At 41.4% G+C, this 19,266-nt stretch overlaps 1 protein-coding gene across 4 annotated transcripts in view; it reads right to left on the reverse strand.

Moving 5' to 3' along the window:
* The window catches only part of LLGL2 (LLGL scribble cell polarity complex component 2), a 78,036-nt gene extending 59,208 nt beyond the window's left edge, over window positions 1-18,828 (reverse strand). For 3 of the 4 annotated variants that reach the window (XM_056817142.1, XM_056817140.1, XM_056817138.1), the window contains exon 1: window positions 18,497-18,828. The gene's annotated coding sequence lies outside the window, so the exon portion shown is untranslated. The remainder of the gene's footprint in view (window positions 1-18,496) is intronic. The other variant, XM_056817141.1, reaches the window with a different exon arrangement.
* Between the last annotated feature and the right edge of the window lie 438 nt (window positions 18,829-19,266).

Here is a 19,266-nt window from a genome sequence, read left to right on the forward strand (position 1 = left end):
TTACATCCAAAACTTTCCTCTTCAACACAGCTGTATATTTCAGTCACATTCAACTCTTCCTGACCCCATTGGGATTTCCTTGGCAATGATACTAGAGTAGTTTGCTATCTCTTTCTCTAGCTCATTTTACAAATGAGGAAACTGAGGCAAACAAGGTGGAGTGACTTGTCCAGAGTCACACAGCTAGTGTGTATATGAGGCTGGATTTAGACTCAGGTCTTCCTGATTCTAGACCTGGTGCTCTATCCATTGGGTCACCTAATTGCCTTTTTCCTCAAGATGTTGCCTTCCATTTAAGACTCAAGAGATTCCCAGGTAGTTGATTTGACGGGAAATTCCCTGAATTTAGTAAACAAATACAAAACTTGAGAAAAAGAAACCCTGAGGCTTTTGGGATAGGAAAAAGGGAGAGACTTACTTCTCTCCTTGGAATTCCCTGCCTTCCCAGACAAGCACTGAGTATTTGTTTCCACATTCCAGTGTGGAAGTAGATTCTATTGAGGTAGAGATCCATTTTTTTTCCTCTTTGTGTCCTTAGTATAAATAAACATGCTTGTCATGGCAGAAACTAAGTAACACAGTAGATAAGAGCACCTGGAAGGCCAGGGTTCAGCTGATTTCAAACATTTCCTAGCTGTGAGAGACCCTGGGCAAGTCACTTAACCCCTACGGCTGCCTATAGCTGTTACCACTCTTCTGCCTTGGAACTGAAAAGATTCTCATATAGAAGATAAGGGTTTTAAAAAAAAAATTCACAGCAATACCACTACTGGGTCTATATTCCAAATAGATCAGAAATAGGGGAAAATAACTTAATTATACAAAAATATTTTTAGTAGCTCTTTTGTAGTGGCAAAAAGCCACTACATCCATCAATTGAGGAATTAGTTGAACAATTTGTGACATGGTTGTAATGGAATACTATTGTGCCATAAGAAATGACAAACAGGATGAATTCAGAAAAATCTGGGAAGAATTATTTGAACTGATGTAAAATGAAGTGCATAGAATAATATATACAGTAATAGAAATATTGTATGATGATCAACTGTGAAACCATGATCAGCAAAACAAAGTTCTAAGATAGCCTTAAGGGACAAATAATAAAATGCTATCCACAACTAAAGAAGGAATTGCTACAATCTGATTACAGATCAAAGCATACCATATTTCGCTTTGTTTCCTTCATGAGGTTTTTATTGTGTGTGATATGTGTCTTCTGTCATGGCATGGGGAATATGGAAACATTTATTACACGAAAGCACTAATATAATCTATTTCAGACTATTTACTGCCTTGGGGAGGGGAGAAGGGAATATGAATTGCAGAATCTGTCAGAAAATCATGTCAAAAATTGTTTCTACATGTAATTGAAAAAACTGAAGTAAAAAAAAAAGTTCCTCAATTCCCAGTAGATAAGTAGTCAAAGGATATGAATAGGTAGTTAAAAAAAAACAAAACAGGCCAGTACTCAATAACCTTATTTAAAAAAACCCTCCCAAATGATTAATTAAAGAAATGGAAATTAAAACAGCTTAGAAATTCCACCCCATAATCATCAGATTTATAAAGAAAAGGAAAATGACACCTGTTGGAGGGGCTGTGGAAAGAGGCAATGGTGGGTGGAGCTGTTTGTGGCAACTTCAAAAGCAACTTAGAGGGGGCAACTGGGTGGCTCAGTGGATTGAGAGCCAGGCCTATAAGAGATGGGAGGTCCTGGGTTCAAATTTGAGAGCAAGTCACTTCATCCTCATTGCCTAGACCTGACCGTTCTTATGCCTTGGAACTAATACTCAGTATTGATTCTAAGAGGAAGGTAAGGGTTTAAAAAAAACAACACATCTCCCAAATCACTAAACTGTGGCACATATTTTGACCCCAAAATACCAATGGATTAAAAATACAGGATAAAGACTCACATACACAAAAATATTCATAACAACACTTCTGCTGTGTCAAAGAACTAGAAACAGTGGATACTCACCAATTGGGGAATGAGTGAAAAAACTAGTGTATGAATGCAATGGATTATTATCACTCCACATTAAATTATGAAATTCACAGATTTAGAATCATTTCATTTCAAAATTCAGATTAATGTAATGATCAGTCATAAATCTCAGAAGACCGACAATGTATTTTTCAGTCTGATTTGTTTCTGCAACTACACATTACTTACTTTGGAGGAGGGCCTATGATACTATGCCAAAAGAGAGGAAAAAGGGGAGATAAGAGCATAAATGAAATATTTTTAAAACATACAAGACAGCAGGAGACCTTTGATGAAGGGATCCAGACAAGCAAGGAAATGTTAATATTACTTCACTGAATTTAATTAGATTTATAGTTTCATATGCAATCCTCATTTTTCAAAAAAGGGTATATGGAAATCAGGTATGTTGATGTTTGTCAAGTTTATAATTAAAAAAAAAAAGAAAGCATTTAAAAAAGATGCTTGCTAATTGATGACAGCTGCTATAGTGCCCCAGGAATACTGGTGGGGGAAAGGCAGGAAATCAATCAACAGACTTTAATAAATTCTTAGTAGAAGCCAGATAGGCACTAAGGCAGAGAAGACAAAAAACACAAAACACCAATCCCTACCCTTAAGTAATTCACATTCTAAAGGGAAGGATTAGATTAAAGGTGGGCTGGAGAACTAGAGGAGCAGCCCAGGAATCCAGCAAAATATGCAAAAGCTCAAAGCCAAGTGCCACTTTGTTCTCTAGGTTCCAACCTGCCTTTAAGGAGTCTTTATCTTACATTTAATTGTGTTTTGTGCTTTACAAAACCATCCACAATTTGAAATACAGGGCAAGTATCATCTAGGAAAGAGATTAAATTCATAGCAAGTCACTTAATGCTAGCCTAGGGTTGTCTAGCCCTTCCCCCCTTTTCTCTTAGAACCAAGATACAGTATCCATTCTAAGACAGAAGGTAAAGGTTTAAAACTATTTTTTAAAAAGTCATCTTTCTTTAGTGTGGAAAACATCTATTACACACCTCTATATAATGCCCCCCAAGTTGGTCCCCAGTCCCCAAGATGAGAACTGGTAGAGCAGGGCAGGAAGGTCTTAAGTCACTTTCTAGGGAGCTCCTAAAAATTCAGCTTTGTAAATGTCCCACAGGAGAATCCTGTTATCCTGAGAGCTGGTGGTTTGTTCTATATTCTCTGGAGTGATTGATTTTCCCAGCCAAAAGGAACTGTTTTAGTACTTGAAACACTTCAGCCTCCCCACCAGAGGGACTGCTATGATCAGGTCTTGAAGATGGAAAAATTTCTGAATCATATCATATAAAGAATTTGCATTCTTTACAGAGTGAGGCCAGACTTGAGTTGCTACCAAGACATAAAAAGAGAGGACTGCTCCAATATACTGCCCACTCACCCCAACCACATTTGCCCTCTGCTTCCTAAACATACCAGCAACTCCAACCACAGCTTCCTTTCTTCTATCAATCAGATCAAATGGAAATTATTAGCCAGGCCCCCAAAACCCAGTCAACTGGCCTTCTAATTTCTTTCAGCCTAAATCACCTGGCCCAATTCTCTCCTCCTTTCCCTTCCTTTTTTCTCTTCTTGCTCTTTCCTTCCTTATCTCCTTCCTTTTCTCTTCCTCCTCTTTCCCTTTCTCTCTCCTCATCTATTTCCTTTATTCTCTCTCCCCCTTTCCCTCCTTATCTATTTCCTTTTCTCCCTCTCTCCCCCTCACCAATAGCCCTTCCCTTCCCTCTTGAAATCCATACTAAGTAATGGTTCTAAGGCAGAAGAGGGATCAGGGCTAGACAATTAGGGTTAAGTGACTTGCCCAGGGTCACACAGGTAAGACATGTTTTAAAAGCCATATTTGAACCAGGACTTCCTGCCTCTAGTCCTGGTTTTCTATCTACTGGGCCACTTCGATGCCTCCCACCTCTCTCTTTATTACTTCTTTGGGTCTCTCATACAAATAACCCTCCACCCATTCTCTTATTTTTGTTTTTCATGCCTTACACTCCCTCTGGCCTTACTACTATGGGTCAGGCACTAGGAGTGTGAGAAAAGATGAAGACTGAGCTTCCTGGGGAGTAGGGGATGAAACAAGCACACTGCAGACTCAGGTTCTTGCCACGAGAGAAATGCTTTAATTGGAGGAAGCAGAAAGCAGTGTAGAGGATGGAAGAATATGAGAAAAGCTCCAAAGAAGTAGCAGGCAAAGGAGACCTGGAGAAGGCTGGATAGAGTTAACAGAGGGAGTCTAGGAAGAGGGCATTCTAAATTGAAAAAGCAATATAAGCAAAAGCTTAGGAGGTGGAAAAGCAACAAAATATATTCAGGAAAATTTGTATTCCACTTTTTTCTGGAACATAAGCAGCACAGACAGTTGTTTTTCTGCTAAAGTTCTTGTTTTTGAGATAGTAAGAAACTGACATCTAACTTATCAATAACTCCACAGGGGGAAAAAAGCACACAATCAACTATTTTTTGTTTGGTGATTGTTGTTCACTCCTCTCAAGTCAATTCAATTCTTTGTGACCCCATTTGGGGTTTTTTTGGGCAAATTACCGGAGAAGTTTGCCATTTCCTTCTCCAGATTTTACAGATAAGGAAACTGAGGCAAACAGGGTTAAGTGATTTGCCCAAGTTCAGATAGCCACTAAGTGTCCAGATCTAATGGGATGTCTATCAGTTGGGGAATGACTGAACAAACTATGGTTTATGAACATAGTATTGTGTTGTAAGAAATGGTGAAGAAAACGGCTCCAAAGAAACAGAGGACAACTGGCTGTAAAGTAAGCAGAACCAGGAGAACAATCTACATAACAGCATCACAGGAAAGGCAACTTTGAAAGACTTTTCCTCTGGTCAATGCAAACACTGATCATGGTTCCAGGGGATCCAAGAAGAAACCGGCTTCCCACCCCCTGACAAAATTAGGTGAGAAGACTTAAGATAGATTTTGGGGGACATGGCCAATGAGGGAATTGGTTTTGTTCAATGATGCATAGGAATTACAAGGATCTTTTCTCACTTTCTTTTGGAGTGGGAGGAAGGGGAGAAAGGGTAAGCAGTTTTTTGTTAATTAAAAAAAAATGAAAGAAAGCTCCTTGGATTTTTGTGTTAAGAGGACTCGGGTTCGCATTTTGGGTCCTTCTTGTGTGACACTGGATAAATTGCTTAATTTCTCTGGACCTCTTTTCTACTATTAAATGAAGGAGCCAGACTAGGTAATATCCAAGGTTCCTTTTATCTCTAAAATCCCATGATCTAAGGAGAGAAGCCAGGAAAACGTAATTTTGGACTAAAGCATGGAGAGTTTGGATTTTCATGGGTACTATGTCCTGGGAAATGGATGAAGGTTTTTTTGTTTTTTGTATTTTGAGTAGGTATATGTTATGGTATATACAGGTTCAGTGGCGAGAGTGCTAGGAAGTCCCCAGGTTCAAATCTGGCCTCAGGCACTTACTTGAATAAGTCATTTAACTTTTATTTGCCTTGATCCAATCTACTGGAGAAGAAAATGGCAAACCTTTCTACTATCTTTACCAAGAAAATCCCAGAGATAGCACTGATTTGTTATGGTCCAAGGTTACAATGAATCTGACACAACTCAACAACTCCTTATTTTGGGTGAATTGGGTGGCTAAAGGGATAGAATGCTGGGCCTGGAGTCAAGAAGACTGGTGCTCAAATCTGGTGGTAGATAGCTGTGTGACCCTGAACAAGTCACTCAGCTCTGCCTCGGTTTTCTCATCCATAAAATTAGCTGGAGAAGGAAATGGCAACCAATTCCAGAATCTTTGCCAAGAAAATTCCAAATGAGGTCATGAAGAGTCAGACACAGCAAACTCCATTATTAAATACTCCAGTATCTTTGCCAAGAGAATCCCATAATTGGTCGCAAAGAGTGAATGAGAACAAAGTTATGGTCAGAATTCTGCATTGGGAAGATGAATTTGGATTTACAGGATGGAATAGAACTGAGGTTCTTATCTTGGAGTCTGTGAATTTTATTTGATAATTGTATTCCAACATAATCGGTCTCCTTTGTAATTCTATATTTTAGGAATTGAAAAACATGACTCTAAAAAGGGGGTAGTCCATGGGCTCCATGGTTCTGTCCAAGGAGCCCATTATATAAAACAGGCCAAGAAAATCCAGTATTGAGGAGATCATGCTTCCAGGAAAGCCAATTAGTTTACAATAAAGTTTTTTAAGAGGGACTTCCTGATTTTATCCGGGTGGGGAGCTTCAGTTGAAGAATGATCTTTACCCACACTTAGAGGTCCATTCGGTGCCTTTTAAAGTTAGAGTTGCCTGAGGGTATTGAGAAGATTAAATGCCTTTTCTAGGATTCCAGAGTCTACAAGCTGGAAGAGTTCAGGTGAAAGGTCCTAAAGGAAGATACTGGAAAAGGAGGAAACAAAGCTGAGAATGATGGTGTAGTGAGGTAGATGCTGGAATGAGATTTCAAGCTTGGGTCAATAAAAAGAACTGTTTCATAATGAAATAAACTTCTAAAATAAGCAGTGAGCTCCCTCTCACCAGAGGAATCCAAGCAGAAGTTGGATGGTTTACCTGGCAGAGATGTTGTAGAAGGAAATCTTATTCCTGATAGGAGGTTGGACTATATGACCTGAAGTCCCCTTCCAGAATTCATATTCTCCTGTATTTTTCTTATCTTTTGTTTTTATGTTGTCTCCCACATCCCTTCTTCTTCCCAAGAGATGTCTTATAATTAGCCTTCCTTAATCCCTCTTGATTTCAGTGCTTTCCCTCTTTAAATTATTTTCTATTTGTACTGTACATACCTTGCTTTGTATATATCCCCCCATTAGACTGTAAGCTCTCTTTGGCCTCTTCTTTTTGTATCCCCAACGCTTAGCACAATGCCTGGCATAAGCATTATTAGTTCAATTCACTTCAGTTCAATAAATAAAGAATTAAAAAGACGTAGGAGAGAAAAATTCAGCAAAACTAATGAACACATTAAAAGAAAATCTAGATATTACCAGCAATTTTACACATTTGTGGTCACCTGTCTCTGAAAAGGAGGATGGAGGTAAGTGTCCCCCAAGGGCTCATGTTTTGGGGGGGGGGCAACCTTGGTTATAATCTTTCAATGCTTAGTTTCAGTTGTTATTCTTTCCATTTACATTGTAGTCAAGCCATATACTGTTTTCCTGTCTCTACTCACTTCACTTTGAATAGTTCATTTAAGTCTGTTCATGCTTCTCTGCATTCATGTTCTTTAATTCTTACTGCAGAGTAGTATTACTAGGTATGATTCTAAAAAAATATTAATGTGCCACAAAACTCCTCTAAGAAGCCCTTCCTGATGAGTTGCTCTTTTACCCATCATCCCCTACTACTTGTGGACATGCTGCTATATCAATGTTTGTTTTTACTTATATTGTGTTCTGAAACCCCAGTTAGATGATAAGTTTATTGATCTTACTTCCTGAATTTCCTCTTTCCTCTCTCCATCCCTAAACTCTTGTCCCTTAACACATACACACATCTGTATAAAAATAAGGCAGACTACCAAATTCCTCTTAATTAAGCATTTTTTTCCCTGTTCAACAATTTCCCTTCTTATACTAGGTGCATTAATTCTGCCTGTATGGAAGCTTTTCAGTTTCAACTAATCAATGTTATCTATTTTTATCTGCCATGCTGCTTTCTGGTTTTCCCAGAATGTTTTTTGGTTTTTAATCAAATAATGATTTTTTTATGTGATTTATATTTTTCACTTTATCAAACATTGGGTTATTGAGTTCTATTGTTTCTGTTCCATTGATCTATGGTTTTGATTGCTGCTTTTTTACTATAGTTTTGAGATCTGGACTTGTTATTTATTCTCCTTTCTATGATTTCCCTTGATATTCTAAAGTATCCCTTTGGTAAATTTTATTGGAATAGCATTAAAAGCATTAAATTATTTTTGTAATATTGTCACTTTTCTTTTGTTATATTGACACAGCCTAGCCATGAGTACTGACTATTCCCCCTCCAGTGATTTAAGTTGTTCTTTACTTCTTTAAGAAGTACTTTCTAATTGAATTTATACAAGCTTTTTGTGCTTTGGTCATTTCCCAACTATTTTGTAGTTATTTGGAATGACATTTCCCTTTGTACCATTATTCCTTGTGTTTTGCTATAATTACTGAGAATTGCTGTTGATTGATCTATTTGTTGCTTTTTAGTTTGCTAAAGATATTGTCTCAATTAGTATCCTGGCCCATTCCCTCATTTTCCCAAGTAAACCATCATATCATCAGCAAATGGGAAGTTTTATCTCCTCTTTACTTATCTTTATTCCTTCCATTTCTTTCTCTAGTTTTTTTTTCCACCTGCTAGTATTTCCAGAACTATTGTGAGAAGAGGCATCCTCCTTTCTTCACTCCTATATTTACTGGAAAAGATTCTGTGTACAATATGTTCTGATTATTTTGTTTCTTTTGGTTTTGCTGCGATTTCATCTTGCTAATTTATTATTTTACTGATTTATCTTCTCTCTTCCTTTTGTCAAGACCTCAAGTATAGGATGCTGGCTTTTGGTTTTAGAAAGATGCTTTTGATGATATATTTTTTCTAAAGTCCTTTTTGTTGATATTTTATAAGGCAATCATTTTGGCCTTTAATATGACTGGTTATATTAATTTCCTAACTTTGAACCACTCTTGCATCCCTAGTATAAAGTTCATTTGACCATAATGATTTCTTGGATAAATGAGTACTTTTAGTCCATTAGGATTTTATTTAAAATTTTTGACTCAATATTCATTAATGATATTAGCCTAGAGGAGCTCCCCAACCCTCATGTTTTATTTTTCCCTTGTTAAGGTATCAGGACCATATATTTCTCATTTCTGGTAGGATGCTTTCATTACTGATATTTGAGAATAATTTGTCAAGTATGAGTACTAATTATTCTTTAAAAGTTTGATAGAATTCTCCTGTATATCCCTCAGGGCCAGGAGTTTTTTACTTTTGTATTTCCTTTGTAGCTAGATTATTTCCTCTTCCAAAACAAGATCTCTACCTGGTCTTCTATAGTTTGATTATTTTATATCTTTGAAAATATTCTTTTATATTGTTTGTGTCATCCATTTTGTTGAAATATAACTAATAAGTGTATGTGTTCTGATTATTCTTTTTGTTTCTTCTGGTTTTGCTGAGATTTTACCTTGCTGGTTTACTATTTTACTGATCTGATTCTCTCCTTTTGGTAAGTCCTCTTTGAATTACTCCTTAAGTCAAGTCAGAGCGTATTAGCAAAAGGAACAGAAGCTTGAGGGGGAGAAAGGAATAAGCATTTATATAGTACCTATTATGTGACAGGTTGAGAAAAGGGAAGAGAATCATCTATAAAGGTGATTCTCAGACCTATTTATCTAGCATCCCTAACACTTCTCTCCTGACCTTCTGTCTCCCAATTCCAATTGCCTGATGGACCTGATGTCTCCCTGGATAGAATGTAGACATCTTAAAACTCAACATGTACCAAACTCAATTCATAGAGCCCAAACCCTCCCCTCTTCCAAATTTCCATGTTACACTCACGAGTACCAATATCCTCCCAGTTGTTCCAGTGCCATCACAGGATGATATTTTGACTCGAAATGAATTGGATTTAAGACAAAACTGAACAATGTTGTCAGCCTCCCTCTCTCTTCTAGTCATTTAAGTCCAGTGACAAGACAAGGGTTTGGCCCCTTTTCCTCCAAAAAAAGGAGTAGGGATCACCTGCCCTGGCTTGCTTCCAGTGTCCAACCCCACCTCCTCCCCAGAAGTTCTGGCTCCTTATCTGAGCTATTCCTTGATCCTTTAAGAGCATGGGATCATGGCTTTTAGAAAATGCATTCTCCTCTGTTAGGTATTTAAAGCCCATTATACTCTAACTTAGCCTTATTGCATATCACTCCTTTCTACAAACTCTACAGACCAAGGAGCCTACTTGCTGTTCCCCAAGTACCAGGAATGTTCTTGCAGGCCCTCTGCTTTGAAGAATCCTTTCCTGCTCTCCCTCCATTAACTACATTTGTTCTGTATAAATGTAAATCTGGCACTTTCCTTCTTGGTCAATATTTCTTTGTCCCTCCCAAGAGAATATAGTAGTCCCCCAAGGGCCTGTCTCACCTCTGTACTTTTCTACCTCTACAGTTGGCGAGGTTTTTCTGAAACAGAGTAGACCCTTAATAAATAAAAATAACACTTTTAATGATTGATGGGAGAGATGAAAGACAGTTTTTTTCTTCCATGCTGGTACCATTTAAGGATACTTGATCCAAATTGCCAACAAATGGCTAAGGAGTACTGACCACTATTTCAGAGGTTGCAGTGAAAACAGGATTGGGATGACAAATTCTGGGAGAGGCTGGGTGGGGAGGAAAGCACTAGACATCCTAGTACCCTGGGGAAATGCTGGATTTCAGAATCAGCAAATCATCAAGTCAGAAGACTTGGGTTCAAATCCTGGTTCAACTACTCACTACCTGTGGGACCTTGTTTGAGTCACTCCATATTTATAAGTTTTAGTTTATTTCATCACTAAAAAGGGGGCAGGGGTGTGGAGATTTGGAGGACACCTAGGTAGCAAAATAGAGAGCCAGGCCTGGGTTTCAAATCTGGGAGGACTTGAGTTCAAATCTGGCCTCCAACACTTTATCTTGTGATCCTGGGCAAGCCACTTAATCCCAATTGTCTAGCTCTTGCTCTGCTGTCTTGGAAGTGATACTCAGTATGGATTTTAAGACAGAAGGTAAGGGTTTAAAAAGGAAGGGGGGGGGGGGGTTGTTTGTACTGGATCTTCCCTGAGGTATTACTAGCTCTGAAGCCCTGATCCCATGTTCTTATATGATCAAGGAACAGCCCAGATAGGGAGCCAGAACTGCCTGGGAGGAGGTGGGGTAGGACACAAGAAGCAAACCAGGGAGAATGGCAGGTGATCTCTACTCTTTTTTTAGGAGGAAAAAGGGCCAAACCAAGATGAATCTTTTCTACACCAGATTCAACCAACATGTTATTTTCAGCAAGCAGCAAGAGGATACATGCCAATTTCATAGTCCCTGGGCTTGTTGAATGAATGAGCTTTCTAAAAGACATTTCACTGATGATCAAACCCCAGCAGCCAAGCCGATAATTTAGGAAGTTGTTCTCTCCCCCCAACATCCTGTGAGGCTGTGGCGTGTGTGTGTGTGTGTGTGTGTGTGTGTGTGTGTGTGTGTGTGTGTATGTGTGTGAGACAGACAGACAGAAGGAAAGACAGAGACACACAGAAAGACAAAAAGAAAGAATGAGAATAAGACAGAGAATAAGATTGAGAGTGACACAAAAATAGACAGAGAGAAGGAGAGTGAGACAAAGAGTGAGTGACACAGACATAAAGAGAGAAAATGCGGGTGAGACTGACAGAAAGATGTAGACAGACAGAAAGAGAAAATGAGGGTGAGAGGGAGAATTCGGGTGAGAGTGACACAGACAGAGAGTGAATGAAGGTGAGACAGAAAGAAACAGAATGAGATTGAGTGACACAAAGACAAAGACAAAAGAAAGAGAATGAGGGTGAGACACAGAAAGGCACAGAGAAGGAGAGTGAATGTGACATAGACAGACAGACAGAAAGAATGAATGTGAGAAAGAGTGGCAAACACAAAAAGACAGAGAATGATGGTGAGACAGAGATATGAACTCTTGAAACATCCTTCACAAACATGCCCCTCCTTCCACCACTTTTCTAGTCTTCTCCCACTTTCCCCTCTCCCTCATGGCATACTTGGTTGCTGAATGAATGACTGCTCCCCTATCCTGGCCAAGGGCCTCCAAGTCACAAGAAGGACACTCATCTCCTGAGTCAGGGCATTTTCACTGGCTGTCCCCAGGCCTCAAATGTTCTCCTCCTTCCCTCATCCCCACCCTTCTGGATTCCCTGGTTTCCTCCTAGCTAAAATCCTACCTTCTCTAGGGAGCCTTTCCCAGTTCCCCTCTGATTATTTATGTCCCACTTATTCTGTTACAAAGCTTAATTGTACACAGTTCTTTGCGTGATTTCTACATTCTATGACCCAGTGAGCTCTTTGAAAGCTAGGACTGTCTTTTGCCTCTCTTGGTACTGCCAATGCAGCACATAGTAGGTACTTCATAAATGTCTATTGACTGCCTGGCCATCTATACTAGCTCTGACAACCAGCTTTTGCGGTGTCCAAGATGTCCAAAGAAGTTTAAACCGAAGTGCTACCAACATGGGGCAGCTAGATGGTCCGGCTAGAGAGCCAGGCCTAGAAATGGGGGTCCTAGATGCAAATATGGCCTCAGAATCTTCCCTAGGCAGATCACTTAACCCTAGCTGCCTAGTCCTTATTGATCTTTCTGCCTTAGAACCAGTACTTAGCATTGATTCTAAGATAGAAGAAAGGGGTTTAAAAAAGTACCACCAAAAATTGATGCTCCCCAACTCCTAATCTGGAAGAATTGTCACCCTGACTAATGTCACACCAGTCACAAGAGAGGAGGGTCAGCTAGGACAATAAACATGACAGTTCTTGGGAAGGTGAGGGTGGGAAAGATCTGGCAGAAATTAAGAGCTCCTCCTCCTCCACTATCTCTGCTACTACATTCAATTAGATTTAACCACAACTCAGTCCCAGATTATTTATTAAGGAGGGCTGGTCAGGGATGAAAGAGAGAGAAGATCTTCTACATTCCAACAGGCTTAGAAATTAGAAAGTCAGATTGCAGCTATTCAAACCTCAAGTTCTCTAGGCCTATTATACATGAGACCAGATAAACCAGGATCCTTGCTAGCCGTCAAGCATAATATTCTCTATCTCCTACCTTTGCACAGGTCTGGAATACAGCTCCTCTTCACCTCTGCCCTCTAGAAGCCCAACTTTGTCACAGTTCATTTCCTATGCCATCTGAAATGTGTCTTATCTGCTCTCCCTAGCTGCCTGTGCCTCTCCTCCAAAACTGCCTTGTTTATACATTATCCCTCTTGAGAAAATGCAAACTTCTTTAGGGAAAGGGATTCACCTTTGTTTTTGCACTTCTGAGAACCGAATCCATAGAAGCAGTTTAATAAAAAGCCTGTTATTGATAATTAAGGTTTAGCTGCCTCTCCACCACCATAGCAGCATGGGAAGATAAACACGCTAAGACTTCAAAGCAAAAGGCAGCAGCCAGAGGAAAAATTCTAGAGAAATAAGAGCTCAGGTGGGGGAAGTGAAACCCCTGGATCATTTCCCCACCTCAACTCACTCCAAAATTTCTAGCTTCCTTTTTTATTCCTTCTGGGATAGTGGGGATGTAGAGGAAATGGTCAAAAATGAGAACCAAGCACCTGGAAAAAAGAGGTGGGCTTATGCACAAGAAAAAGTCAAGGCCAGCATTCCAAGCATGTTTTGGTCAATAAAACAGGGTTTCAGTTGGATGATATGGGGTGAGTTTTATGAGAGCTTCACATTCAGAGGCCCAGTTCCATTCCCAAGCCTTCATCCCTCTCTTGAGTTTTGACAAATAACTACAAGAATATACAGGGCATTTTCAAGAAAAAAGTCAGCATGAAGGATGTTCAGCTAGAAGGGGTTTCCCATTTTGCCTGACTCAGAAAAAGTTTGAGCAAAAGTGTGTCTCAGGTTAAGATTCCTCCGGCACTAAAAGAGCAAATGCTCAGGGTTCTCTGTCCGAGGTGGGAGCCCTGTCCAATGGCCTGGCACCCTGAGGATTTTCCTGACCTGCTTTAAGGAGATTATCTGGCTCTGATGCTGGCCTGAGCCCCACAGCACCCAAGCACTATTCAATAGCATTCCCAGGATGTCCTCCTACTTTAAAGGCTGGGCTCAGGAGTACACTCTGCCCTCCTCTAAATTCCTGAGAGACATAGTTAGGAACAGAGAGCAGTCACCTTTGAAGCCTCTCCTAGACCAAGAATTCAATTTAGGTCCTTTGAAAAGGAAAGAATGAGGTGATTCCTCAGAATGCCAACACAAAGTTTTGCACAGCACTTAATAAATGCTTTTTTTGCCTCCACTCTAGCCATACTCCACAACAACTTGCCCTTGGAACCAAATGTCCCAAAGTCCCTGGGCTCTATAAGGTGAGCTTTCACCTTATTTTGTCTCCACACTGCTTCCAGGCCATCTCCAAACCAAGTAGGTACCAGAAAATACCTCCCTCCTCACTTCACTTTCCAACTCTTTACTGATGCATTATTACATGATAAAATATATTGGGATGGAAGCTCCTTGAGGGCAATGATGGTCTAGCTCGCTTGCCCTTAGCACATCATAGTTCAGAAATTAATCAATGTTTTTGCATTCATTCCTTCATTCCACTGCTGGATCTCCCTCAAAGAAAGCACGCCAGATTTCTGGAGCAGGCCACTATGAGGCCAGTGCAACGGGGAGCAGAGTCCCTAAACACACGCCCTTCCCTCTCCTTTCTTTGGTCCCTGTATGACTTTGGACAAGGCAATTAACTAGCCCCTACTTCAGCACCGTACCCTAGGGCACCTCATAGATGTTTAATAATAAGCTGCTCAAGGTTGGCCCCCAGGCAAGAGGGTGGGATGAAATGACCTCCAAGTTTCCTTTAGGAAAATCTCTTCACACTGGCAGTAAATATTCAGGATTCATTATGTATTACTTTTCTTCAGAGTAGGTACAAATCCTGACTGAAGAGATTTGGGCAGCAAATTTTAAAAAGTCACTTAAGACTAAGAAGTTCCTTGGCTCATACCAGAGAAATTCCCTAAGCAACTAATGAAGGACCCTTCTCCCATGATCCTTCACAGGGCCATGAAAAGCCACAGGCCTTGGTTGGAAGGCCAAGTCCCAGATCACTAGGCTCCAGGGAAGACGTTTTTAACTCCAGAAGGTCTGGTTGTCTGTGTTCTTTTCCCCAAACTCAAATTCTTAACCTGGGCTCCGTAAATTTGTTTTAAAAATATTTTTATAACTGTATTTCAATATAATTTGTAATGATGTATTTTATGTATTTAAAAACATCAAAGGGGTCCATGACCCAAATAAAAGTGAATAAATCCCTGCTCTAGAACATAAATTTTCAGCCCAGGCCCTAGGAGCTCCAAGAACAAGCATATAATTTGTTTTTGAAAGCCCTTACCTTCAGTCTTGGAATAAATACAATACTGTTTATTGGTTCCAAGGCAGAAGAGCGGTAAGAAGAGTGGTAAGGGCTAGGCAATAGGGGTCACCCAGCCAGGAAGTGTCCCAGGCCACATTTGAACCTAGGATCTCCACTCTCCAGGCCTGGCCCTCCATCCAGTGAGCCGTCTAGCTTACCCTAAAAGTATGTAAGTTTTACACTTTATAGGACAACGAGGCAACCAGGACACTCTAGAGATAGAACAAGGATCTCTACCACATATTAACAGATAGATCTAATCACAAATAGACAAGCAGCCAAAGCCTAAATGCCAAGACTCAAAACATGATAGATTCCAGGTAGCACTTCTCCAGTGTGGGAACTAAAATCTCCACAAAGTCTTGACTGTAGAATAACGAGGTCCTCTAAAGGGCAATAGGAGGAAGCAGAGCTCTGCCTAATGACCTTTAAAATCATAGGAATTTGTAGACCCTGTTTGATAAAATACCTAAAACAGTGAACCTAAAAGTACACAGATTCACATATTTTTCAGTGTTAGCAATCTGGCTACTTTCAGCAGTGGTCATTCCAATATAACTCAAGCCTTCCTATCTTCCTGTTTAAGGCCTGTGATTAGACCATAGGAAAGACCTGATCTTCCAACCACTAATTCTCCTCCAAAACAGAAAAAAGCACACAAAACACAAATCATTTTTTGCATTTGCATTTGCTTTGCAATGAGGGTCTGTCCTTGAGTCAAAAACACAATGCCAACTGAAATTCTACCACTATGCTTTCCTCCTCCTAAAAGTCTAGACTCAGAAGATTTAAAGTTAACAAACAAAAGTTTAGGTGATATAATGGATAGAGTATTGGACTTGGAACTCAAGAAGAATCAAATTCCTCTCTTGCCTCAGATACTGACTTCATGTGGCCCTGGACTGTCTCTTGGCCTCAGTGTCCTCATTTGTAAAATGAGGATGATATTAGCACTTAGTTCACATTAGTTGGATAAAATGAGAATACTTTAAAAATCCTTTCATAAACCTTAAAGCATTGTATACTTATTTTTTATATTAATCTCTGGTTCCATGCCATACTGCCACCTCAATTTGCCCCACTGCTGAGAGAGGAAAGATATTTTTTCACTCTTCCTCATCCCAAGTAGCCAACAGTGATCTCAATCCCTCAAAAAACTGCCTAGTAGCATCAGAATGATTTGACCAACCTGCTTCCGATATATTCTAGATATGGCAGCTAGGGGATGCAGTGGATTAAATACTGGTCTAAAAGAATCCAAAAGGCTGAGGTTCAAATCCTGTCTCCTGTCAAATCCTGTGACAGCTGTGTGACCCTGGGGAACTAGCTTGGCCTCATCTACAAAATAAAGATAATAACCTGTAAAGGGCTTTGCAAACCTTAAAGGGCTACATAAATGCTAGCTATTATTATTATAATAGATGTTTTAATTTGGCTTAGGGGAAACTGTCCAGGGACTAAGAAGAGGCAGAGATTCCTGGCTCTCTTACTGATTTTGTGACCTTGGGTAAGTTGTTTCATTTCTCAATCCAGTTCTCAGTGAAGTTATGAGTAAGTGGAGAGTGTTAGATTATTTATCAGCTGAAGTAAAGAGGAAAGTGCACTGGATTTGAAGGGAAAGGACCGGATTTCCAAATTTGACTTGTAACCACAGATCCTAGATAAAAATCCCTTTCCCTCTTACAATATCCTTATCTGTAAAATGACTAGATTATTACTATGATTCCTTTCCAGCAGCCATGATGAGATGACCTCTAAATTTCTATTATTATCTAAACTCTTCTTTGAAGTCTCTTTCCTGACTATTAGTTGACCCTATGCTCTAATAAGGTAATTTTTGTGACTCACTTTGGCACAGTGATAGGCACTGTGGTAAAATAGTAAATTGCTTTCCCCTTCCCCCTTGATTGTGATCTCCTTGAAGAGCAGGGTCTACTCTTCACTTTCTTTTTAATTCCCAGTGCTTCGGAAAAACGTCTCCAATAAAAAAGCACTTAATACATGCTTACCGTCTGAGCTTCCCAATCTCCCTCTATTTTATTTTATTTTTTTGGTTTGTTCTAGTGTCCCTCTCCTAGTTATTTTTCCTCCCCTGTCCCCACCCCACCTTAGCTAGGGCTAGGACTTTCTCAATTGTGTGCTTTGTAGACAAACTGTATTTTCATTGACTCCAAATCTCCCAACGATCACGTAAAGCACCATAAAACCACACAACTTTGCTCCCATCCATTACACGTGCGCTAAGGTCTCAAGTAAAAGGCTAAGAGAATTTTGATTTTTCAAATCCAGTCTAAGTTCAAAACAGAGAGGTCAGCTCAGCAATGATCCGGGCACGGGAGCTGCCCGCTCAGACCCATTCCAGTAGCAGATAAAGAGTGGGATCGGAAGGCAAGCTGGATGTGAGGACCCTTCTAAACCTCTGTGGATCCCCAGGTCTCATTACGACAGTGGCCAAACATTCCAGCCAGATCCACAAATTAAGAATGGCTTCAAAATCTTCCCACCCCCACCCCGGAAATCACTGGGATTTTCCACTTCTCTTTAAATCTCTATTTCCTATCTTCTCCCTACTTGGTGTGGGCAAAGGTGCCCGACTCCCTGACTTAAGGTCTCAGCTTTTCCACCCAAACAGTGTCCAAAAGAGTCTAGGAGGGAAGGGGAGGGATGTGTGTTCACACAAGCACCACAGAGAGTGAGAGAGGGCGATACCCAGAGAGACGTCGGGCTTCCTGTGTCTGCTCTGCGGAGGATTAAGAGGCTCCAAGAGTCCAAAGCCCCGGCGCGCAGTGAGCCAGAGGTGAATTGCAGGGGTTAAACGACTCCAACAAGTCTCCTCAGAAGGAGAAGAGAACAAGTAAGTAACTCTCCCAATCAGGAAGCAAGAGAAAGTCAGCAAAGCCAGCACCTGGGGTTGGAGGGGGGCTGGGGGCTCTCTAAGTCCAAGCGAACTCTGGCGTGCCCCTGGGCGAGACTCCCCACCTGTCCCTCCCCAACCTGGGGCCGAGCACCTGTTCCACGGAAGCCAAACCCCAAAAACGCTTCGGCAAACCCAGAAATCCAAGTTCCGTAACCAATCACAGGCGGATTACGCGGAGGGAAGTTCCGGGCGGCGCCGCTTTTTACAGGTGCTGCTCTCTCCCAGGGAGTCGCCAGGAGTCCGGACGGTGGGAACCCCAGCTCTAGAGCTTCTACCGGCGGCACTGGAGAAAATTCCTTGGACCCTGGGAGGGCTTAGCTCCAACTTCGGTCCACGCGCATCCTCGCCCAACCCAGCTTAGGCTGACCCGGCCACCACCCTCCCTCCCCTTCCTGGGCTCCCTGAAAGGGCAGATCCCCAGGTGGTGGTCCCAGCTCTGAGCGCTCTCTCACCTGCAACCTTAGATCGGCTGCTGCCCCGAGGCCTCGGCGTCACTTGGAGCCAGCAGCCGGCTCGGCTCAGCTCAGCTGCCCTTCGCCTGGCTCTCGGGCTGCTAGGGAGCCGTCTCCTTCCTGGTCACCTCCACCGCCCGGAGCCGGGGAGTAGGTGGAGCACGCCCAGTTATTTACATAAAGAACGGGGAGGGGCCCAGAGCCTTCCGACTAACCACGTGGCCCCGCCCCATCCTCCCCAGAAGCACCGACCAGAGTATATCCCCGAGTCCCGCTCGACGGCCCCCTCGAGACTACCCCGACAAAAGTTCGTGGAACTGAAGAGGAACAGCTGAAGAGCGGGCAAAGACCGCAGGGAAAGTGGGGGAGGGCAAACATCCAATCCCGAGCTAAGAGCAGGCAAAGGGCGGGGCCAAGAGCTGAGTGTGAATATTCATAAATGGGGCGCCACGCCCACCCCTAGATTTACCTGGGAGTACCTGGGAGCCGAACTACTGTCCCCGCCCAACCCGGTGTTCCACCGCTGGTGGGGAAACATGAAGTAGTTCTCAAAAGGTTGTTCTCTAGTTCTCCAGACCCTCTCCCACTTTCAGCGACGGCGACCGTGGGGAGGGGCATAAACTCACAAAGTTCCCTTCTGCTAAAGAATTGCTAGCTGACAAACTGTCCGGTTTCCAGAATGAATGGGGGGTGGGGGGGAAGGGAAGCATTTAAGTGATTGCTAGATGCCTCAAATCACTAAGGATACAAAGATTTTTAAAAGGGGCAAT

The sequence above is a fragment of the Monodelphis domestica genome, chromosome 2 (genome assembly GCF_027887165.1).
Source record: "Monodelphis domestica isolate mMonDom1 chromosome 2, mMonDom1.pri, whole genome shotgun sequence".
Lineage (NCBI taxonomy): Eukaryota > Metazoa > Chordata > Mammalia > Didelphimorphia > Didelphidae > Monodelphis > Monodelphis domestica.